Source organism: Pinus tabuliformis, chromosome 4_1, assembly GCF_031772625.1.
Source record: "Pinus tabuliformis cultivar Carrire ecotype Pingquan chromosome 4_1, CPIR1, whole genome shotgun sequence".
Classification (NCBI taxonomy): Eukaryota; Viridiplantae; Streptophyta; class Pinopsida; order Pinales; family Pinaceae; genus Pinus; species Pinus tabuliformis.
This window is the reverse complement of record NC_142303.1, coordinates 88,769,068-88,778,241: the sequence shown is the minus strand read 5'-3', so window position 1 is coordinate 88,778,241 and position 9,174 is coordinate 88,769,068. Positions and strand designations below refer to the sequence as shown.

Here is a 9,174-nt window from a genome sequence, read left to right as displayed (position 1 = left end):
ACCAAACCCTCAAAAACCCGTAGAAAAAAAACGAGTTGTACTACGGTTGGAAAATCTCACTGTCACTGAGTATGAGGTCTTGTCTTGATAAAAGAAAAGGGTCAATTGCAACCCATTCCCCCCAATTTTTTCAATTTGAACTTTAGTTCAATAATTTGTGAAGCATTGAATTTATAAATTTCGTAAAGAGTCCAACAAAAAACGACGAAGACCAAAGATTTTCAAACCGGGAAAGCCTCCTTGACATGGATCGTTAACCAAGAGACCAAACCGGGGTGTTCCACCAGGTACCCACCATGACGCTAGGATAAAAGAGGGGTTTCAGGTCAAGAAACTAAAATATTACTCGGAAAAACGAAGCTGGAGGTTCGGTGAAAGCGCTTCGGAAAGGGTTTAGAAGCCCGTGGGAGAGATAGACATAGCGAAGCCCTTACACTGATGGTGCAGGGAGCTCGGCATTCTATATTAGTCTTTTGCATTGGGACAGGGATTCGAATCTTAGCAGCTCTCCGTTTCCTTTTTCTTTTCCAGGCACATACGAAAAACATGGCGGAGCTTTGATCTCCTCGCTTCCGATCAAATTGTATAGCGGCTAGGCATTAGCTCGCCAGGAGGTCCAGGGATCGAGCCTCTAATGGCGACGACAGAGAGTCTTCTTGCCTTGGCACTGGCATTGAATTCCAGCACCAATTCTTCTTCTTCTTCTATTTACACAGACGTCGGCGGGGTAACCGACGATGCCGCTGATCAGCAGGGGACGGTCAGACTCAGTGATGTGGATTTGGCATCCAGGAGAGCCGAAGAAGCAGGTTGAGATTTACTTAATCTCGTCTACATTCAATCATCAGCCTCTGCATACAGCGCCGTTTAATTTTTATTCGCCTTTAAATTTCAATATTCTTTCGGCTTAAAATGTCTAATTAATTACTTGCTCCTGATGCAAGCCCAACTGGTTGATTAATGGCGCTGATTCAAAGAATAGCATAAAGATTCTCGATCGGTTCTGTTTTACGTCTTATTTAAATGCTCTGTTGCGAATTTTACATATTAGATGACGCTTCACAGGCGGATTTGTTTTTTCATGTTTAATTCGGATTTTTTTGCAGCGTCTCGAAGATACCAGGCCGCAGGATGGCTGAGGAAGATGGTTGGAGTGGTTGCGTCGAGGGATTTGCCGAACGAGCCGTCGGAGGAGGAATTTCGCCTCGGCTTGCGAAATGGAATCCTTCTATGCAATGTTATCAACAAAGTTCATCCAGGTTCTGTTCCAAAGGTATACAAACAAAAATCACTTCACTTTACGCCATCGAATCCGTTAAATTCCTTACCTTAATCCTTCGTAGGCAGACAAATGGTAAATCTTCACCTTACCCGATAAATTCGACGAGAATGATGAATCTGATGACGCTTCTGGCTTATTACCAGTAAGATTTCTGGAATTTCTCTAATTCTTCACTCAATGATAGAGATGGATTTGCCATTAAAATAACAATTTGCTGCGATTTGCCACATTTTCGCCGCAAAACATTCACCTGAACCATAATCTATATACATGTATACACACTTATAGAAGAAAATTTATTTCTATCGTACAGCCCGTAAATATGAGATAAATGCATCCAGAATGATGCATCTGATCACTCTTCTGACTTGTTACCAATAACATTTCTGTAATTTGCCCATTTGTTGACAGCATTATGGAGATTGGTTCTGCATTAACACAACAATTTGATCTCTGTAATGCCTGCCACATTTTTTTACCATTTTCACCGTAAAGGAAAACATTTATTTATCAGAATTAAACTTACATCAGAGGAGGTATGATCTGGCCTTAAAGCCGATGCTTAAAAGTCAATAGCGAGTTTACAAAATATAAAACGCATTGTAACCTCTGTACATAACCTTCGTAGAAAACTGAAAACCAGCAAAACCCCAACAGTCAGCCAAATCAGCAATTCCTTTGTTAATTTTCAATCAGTAATATTTTCGCTGTGAAATGATGTGCGTGTGTTTCTGTTTTTCGTACAAGGTGGTGGAGAGTCCGGCTCCTGCATTACCTTCTTCTGACGGAGCGCCTCTCTTGGCTTATCAGTATTTTGAAAATGTGAGGAACTTCCTTGTTGCAGTTCAAGAACTGAACCTCCCAACCTTCGAAGCATCTGATTTGGAAAAGGTAAGAGTTGTTACAAGCGAATAAACAGGGCCGCTTTCTGCACACCATAATGTTAATGGGAAAAGTTGATCAAATCAGTCACCTCACACATCTTTACTGTGATTTTACCTTAAACAGTCCGCTGGAAGAAACCCTAAATCTTGCAAGCAATGAACCGATTGCCTCGGTTTATCCTTTGTACGCTTATCTTACTTGAGCTTTCTTTCAGGGAGGATCGTCGGCGAAAGTTGTGAACTGCATTTTAGCTTTGAAATCATACAGTGATTGGAAGCAAACTGGTGGAAATGGTTTTTGGAAGTATGAGGGTAACTTGAAGCCACCCAGTGTGGCAAAACCGCCCATTAAACCGGGGAGAAACTCTGATCCATTCACCCAGTCTATATTGAAGAATTATCAGCCACCTGCAGATTCAAGCACTCTACTAAATAATCTTGGTTTAAACTTACCAGAAGGATATCTTGCCAGGGAGAATTTGAATCAGGATCAATCCTTGAATTCAAATGGGATGGTATTAAGAGAAACCCTTATTAATACGTCTTTGTTGTTTTGTTCTCTTAAGATGATCTTTAATGATGTGCACAATTATTTGTGTTCGCACTGAGAAAATGTTTGGGAATTATGTTGAGCAGGATCCTTCGTCACAACCACTTAATCGGCTCATTCTGTCAATTCTGTCTGACAAAAAACCAGAAGAAGTGCCTACAGTAAGCTCTTCAATTCTTTCTCAGATTTATGCTTCGAAAATAACAAGCTGTTCACTTTTATTGCCTCTGCATATCTGTGATGTTCACTGATATCCTTTAATACTCCTATGATTTTCTATCAGCTTGTGGAATCTATGTTAGCAAAAGTAATGGAAGAGTTTGAGCGACGTCTAGCCACGCAGGGCGAGCAGGTAGACTACCGAGTCTCCTTTATAATTTTGAGGATTTTTTTCTTTGGAGCTTTGTATCAGGGAAATCTGATTTTCTCGAATGATCATGCTCCTGGGTTCTATGATTACACCTTAGTTTTGGAGGGTGTTGTAACGGACTGGTGACAGGTTTTTGCAGTGTAACTCAGGGATTCTTGCATTTTATAACGTAACCTTGTCCTGTTTTGACTCATCATTATACCTTTCTCACTTTTTACGGTGTTGCTCTGGGAATCTTTCATTTTATAACCTAACTTTCTCCTGTGCTGACTCATTATTATATCTTTTTCCGTTGGAAAGGGGAAATATTGAGCACATCTGAAATGCTTGGTTAAATTGGAAGGTTGTCTGCATATAAAAAACAGAAAAGAACCTAATTCATTTGATGAGTGATTTCACATGATTTAAAAAATTACCTAACCTAGACCAGAGGAGTCAAGGGGCTAAAGGGCCGGGTTATTCTAATGACCATATTCGCTAATCAGGTATAGGATTTTTAGAGGCAAAAGATTCTGTGAAGATGGAACTAGTTTAATTCCAGCATAGAGCAGGTGGTTCTTATTACTAAATCGACAATATCATGCTTCCACAGCAATTCTTTTCTCTCTGTGAAAAGTTGACAAGAGAGGCTCTTTGGAAATGCATAGAAAGAGATGAAAAATAAGTGAATTCTCATCTGCTGTGTTATTGTGGCCTGCAGTTGAAGAAGGTAGTACAGGACCTTGTTGTTAATGGGGATGGAAAGTCTTTCCCAAAGTCAAAAATTTTGGCAGCACTAACAACAGCTTCAGGAGAGCCCAAGGTTTGCTCAGAATCCTTACTGCAGCATATGTAAAAGTTACTTTAAAGTTGCTAGGATATAATTATCTGAGAATACAGAAAATGTTAACGCTTATGCTACAGAAAAGCTAAATTTCAATGCCTGAAATGGATCTGACTACAGATGTTTACTGCAATGTACTTTGATAGATATAGAGCCGAGCTTGAGCTGCAATCTTGTTGTGTTCATCACTAAATACTTGTAATAGATGTCTATTTTTAATTAACATCCGAGACTGAAACTTCAATCTAAAGGTTGATGTCAGCGAAGATGAGGGAAAAGAGGAAATTTATGGTGTTAGACGAGCACAGCATGAGGACTGCTTCTCTAATAGGTCAAGTGATGCAGATGAGGATGAAAAAACTGTTCCAAATCTGCAAACACGTTTTGATCTCCAACAAAGGGGAATTGGAGTAAGTACTTAAATCTTACAAGAGTGTGTGGGATTGTTATTCAAACATAGGGATTGTTCTGAATTTTCCATGAAATTGGCAGGAACTGAAATGGATGCTACATAACACGAAGGAAGGTGTTCAGTCGATGCAAATGGAATGGAATAAACAATTGTACAATCTTGGTGAGCTTTGCACAAACAGTTGTTATTATTTGAATCATGCTTTTCTGCATTCTTCAATTTTGACTGTATTTCTTTTCTGCACAGGAAAGCATATGCGTGGACTAGCGCAGGCTGCAGCAGGCTACCACAAAGTTCTAGAGGAAAATCGACAACTATACAATCAAGTGCAGGATCTGAAAGGTGTGCTTCCTGTTTGTCTGTCATAGTGTTACAGTTTAACTGACATGTTTCAAAAATATTATAACGGAGTAGATCTTAGGAGTCTCTTTAAATTGTGTATATAAAATCTGTTGCATCTTTATTCCCAATTCTGCACGAATGAATAGTTTTAGCTAATTCGATGCGGGGGAAACATATCACGGCTTGTAGTAGGAACATAAAAGGCCCAAAAAAGCTAGAAAAGGGCAGTTTACTGTGCATTTAAAGAAGCTTGTGCTCCCACTAATTGGGAAGTTGGCAACGAGGTTGGGTCAGTAGAGTAGGAGATGGATGAATGAACTGGGTAAGATTGCTTCTGGACAGGTGCAGATGTATGAACAACTTATCTATGCTGCATCTTCTTGTGACTGTGAGCTCTATGTTTGAATTGAGTGTACGACCTTGCTTCAGGCCTGGAAGATGGGCATTAGTAATTCTGGGAGAGAATATCGAATTATGTAATCTGCTTTCACTCTCGCCTCTTCTTGCATGGTGCCATGTTATCCTATTCTGCTTATAAAACATAAACTTAGAAGCTGAGGCAGGGCATATTTGCTTGACCAAGGTGGCAGTGAAAGTACAGCAGATGCCATTTGATAGGATAACAAATTTATGCTGTTTTGTGTATCGAACTTCATGCTGAGTCTTTGTTTCTTATTCTTCTTAGGAAGCATAAGGGTGTATTGCCGAGTCAGACCATTCTTGCCTGGCCAATCCAACTGTCAGAGTACAGTGGATTATATTGGGGAGGATGGTCAAATTATGATTGCAAATCCTGCAAAGCAAGGAAAGGATATACGTAAATCATTCACATTCAACAAAGTGTTTGGAGCATCTGCTACTCAAGGTTGGCTCTTTTTTTTAGAGTGTTCAAAACCTTTTACATGATTGTAAGGTGCAGTATCTCTTAAATCATAACATTATTAATGCTGAATTGCAGAGGAAGTGTTTTTGGATACCAGGCCATTGATCAGATCTGTTCTGGATGGTTACAATGTTTGCATTTTTGCATATGGGCAAACAGGTTCTGGAAAGACATACACAATGGTAATAACAATCATCTTCTAGTTAGTCAATTGCAGTTTGAAGCACTGTCTCGCAAAACTATCGAGGGAATGAGTTCACTGCTGAAGAAATTCTTGCCTAGAAATACTTTTCTCTAATTTTTGTACCTTGCTTGTCTAGACTGGTCCTAAGGTGATTACAGAGGAGAGTTGGGGTGTGAACTATCGAGCCTTGAATGACTTATTCAAGATATCAAAACAAAGAAAGGATACATTATATATGAGGTTGCCGTTCAAATGATTGAAATATACAATGAACAAGTCCGGGATCTTCTTGTTTCAGACAGTTCCAATAAAAGATATCCTTCTTGATCATATGGAGTTGTCTTTCTTGTTTTTAAATCTTTGGATCTCAGTTTCTCAGAAGTTAATAATCCTTGACTCATAGCACATTAGAAATCCGCAACAATTCACAGCAGAAAGGACTCAATGTGCCAGATGCAAATCTAATACCCGTTGCATCTACATCTGCTGTGATGGAGTTAATGAACCTTGGACACAAGAACCGTGTTGTGGGAGCAACTGCTCTGAATGATCGGAGCAGCCGTTCGCATAGGTTTGAAACACAATCTTTGGAGAATTTCAATAATACTGGTCTCTCTTGAAACCTTTCTTCAAAAAATAAAAAACATTGTTTTGTTTGCAGTGTTTTGACAGTGCATGTTCAGGGCAGAGATCTTACTTCTGGAACAATTCTTCGAGGGTGTCTTCATCTTGTTGACCTTGCTGGAAGTGAGAGAGTTGACAAATCTGAGGCCACCGGAGATAGGTTAAAGGAGGCACAGCATATTAACAGATCACTTTCAGCTTTAGGAGACGTGATTGCTGCTCTTGCACAAAAGAGCTCCCATGTTCCTTACCGAAATAGCAAGCTTACACAACTGCTTCAGGATTCTTTAGGTAACTGATTCAATCTTTTCCTTAATGAATAGTTATGGAAGGAAACTACTGCTTTTTTCTAGTCTGGGGTGGTAATGATGTTGGACTTTTTTCTTAAGGTGGACAGGCAAAAACTCTCATGTTTGTGCACATAAGTCCTGAATTAGATGCACATGGGGAGACAATCAGCACTCTAAAATTTGCAGAGAGGGTTGCAACTGTTGAACTTGGTGCTGCACGTTCTAACAAGGAAAGTGGTGAGGTTAGGGAGCTGAAAGAACAGGTTTGTGTTAGAATGATTTTTGAAAAATATGTTGCTTTCTGAATGATAGTCTTATTTGTTCACCATGGATCAAAAGGACTAAAAACAAGGGATATTTTTGTCTGTTTGCTTGAGGACCTATGAGTAGTTGAAGAATCTTGATAATAAATGCTGTCCTCTAGAGCACTCAAAAGTTTCCTGATCTTTGATGTTGCAGATTGCTAGTTTGAAGAATGCACTGGCAAAGAAGGAAGCAGAAGTTGAGCAGCGAATGAAGATTGGCGTCTCACCAATAACTAGGGATTCGAGGAACAGTCCTGAAAGACAGAGAATGAGGACTGGTTTCTCACCAATGCATCTACAAATGCAGAACATGGGAGATGTTCAATCACAGGTCAACCACAGACAACCTATGGAAGATGTTGTCAACAACATAGATGTATGTGTTGATTCATCTCATGCTATTGTCATTTGATCAAGATTTTGCATCTAGGAAGTCTTCGTAGAAGTTACTTACCTGGAAAGGCTTGATACTAAATAAATGGCTTATACATTTTCTCAGGTGCGGAACAATATCACTGGAAGACAAAAGAGACCACCAACTCACGCTCAAGACTTTCTAGCGGAGTCAATTGATGCAAGTCCTCTTGTGTTTGGCAATGGTTTAGGTGAAATGAAGAAAGCAGTGCGCCGACCATCTCCAGATAGAAGATTGACATTGGACCATTGTAGTCAAACAAAGAACAAAATTAAGCATGATATCTTTGAAGAGCAAGATAGGAGAAATTGGCAGGACAAGGTGATGATGAGCAAATATTTACCCATCCAGGGTCCATCTTTGCAAGATGACGTAATGGGATTGTGGGAAGGCCATGAACTGGAAAAACTAGACAATCCTTCTGAAATTTATAACCAAATGTACCATGCCAATCAAAGAAAGATTCATCCAGATTGCGAAGAAGAGAAATTGTTACGGCAGCAGCTTCATGAGATGCAGGGGGTAATTAAAAGCAGACCTGTTAGAAAAGACAAACGTGAACATGATGGGCAAAGAACTCCTTATGAAGCTGCAACTACTGATGAGTCAGAGGTTGAAATTGATGCAAGAAGCAAGGATGACTATCTGACAAGTGATTCATCAGAAGCAGATCTTTTGTGGCAATTCAAGGCACCAAATGTGGCTGCTGTGACCCCAGTTGAACATGTCTCACTGATCAAGAAGCCACCGCAGAGGATGTCGAAGACTCCCGAGCGAAGGTAACTTTCCTTTGTGCCTATTGTTCTGATTATTTTTCTCATTAATTTTGAGCATTGGAGGATGACATCCATAGTTAATTTGATAGTATTCAAACTGGCAAATACTGGCATATTATCGGAAGGAAAGAGCTAAGAAAACTATTACATCTTTTTGATGGCATAATGATTTAAAGTTCCTCCTCTCTAGCAAATTTGTCTCCAACGTGCAAGAAAACTAGTTGAGACTCGTGTTTGCCTGCAAAATGCATCAATTTCAAATTGGAAATGGACATTAAACAATTTAAATATTTTCTGCAGAAGTCCAAGCCAAGCTCAAGGCCCTCTTGGAGCTGTTAAGCTTGAACGTAAGCCGTCGAATAAGTTTGATCGTAAGTTGCCTTCTGGTGGAATGGAAGGGAAGCGATCTTCATCTGGGGGAAAATTGAAGAATGATTCCAGAGTAATTCCGAGTAAGTAGCCACCTCCAGTAAATTTTAATCAAGTAATTCTTAAGGAAGAGCATGAACCCATAACATCAACTGCACCCTCTTCAACTGAAATGGAAACAAGCTTGGAAGTTGCTCATGCTGCACAATTTATTTTGATTTCCATTCTTCCCCAGTTACATCTGAAGGATCAGCTGTCGAGTATTTTACAAAGAAGACTTTGCCCTGTCAGACAGTTATATCTCCGATTGGAGTTTCATACATGTCATCCAAAAGATGGCAATAATAGTGCTATTGGTGTTGTTTCTTTCTCAATGATTTATACTTACAATTCTTTTAGCTTCATGGCTATCTACCTCTCTTCTGATGATATCTCTTGATTGGATTGCAGAGTGTTGTAGAATATGATAGATAGGTAGAAGAGAGCAATAATTTGGTTGCTTCTCCATGTCTGCTAACGTTGTATGGCTTTCAGAATAGAGTTGTGATGGCCATGCTCTTACATGAAATTCACATGCTATTAGACATGGCCTTCTGTATTTGTTTTGCAATGTACCTATTGTAGATTTATCAAAATGTAATTGAAATATTCTTTGAGTTCTAGCA

General features: G+C 39.5%; 1 pseudogene across 1 annotated transcript; it reads left to right on the top strand.

The window, feature by feature from the left end:
- Positions 1–339: 339 nt before the first annotated feature.
- On the top strand, positions 340–8,825 carry LOC149174327 (kinesin-like protein KIN-14F; annotated as a pseudogene). The gene is made up of 19 exons (XR_016257928.1): positions 340–809; positions 1,107–1,273; positions 2,030–2,173; positions 2,382–2,681; positions 2,803–2,877; positions 3,000–3,068; positions 3,787–3,888; positions 4,161–4,319; positions 4,402–4,483; positions 4,568–4,663; positions 5,349–5,528; positions 5,622–5,728; positions 5,867–6,044; positions 6,137–6,301; positions 6,392–6,645; positions 6,744–6,907; positions 7,104–7,325; positions 7,449–8,143; positions 8,441–8,825. The product of XR_016257928.1 is annotated as a kinesin-like protein KIN-14F (transcript).
- The last annotated feature ends 349 nt before the right edge of the window (positions 8,826–9,174 follow it).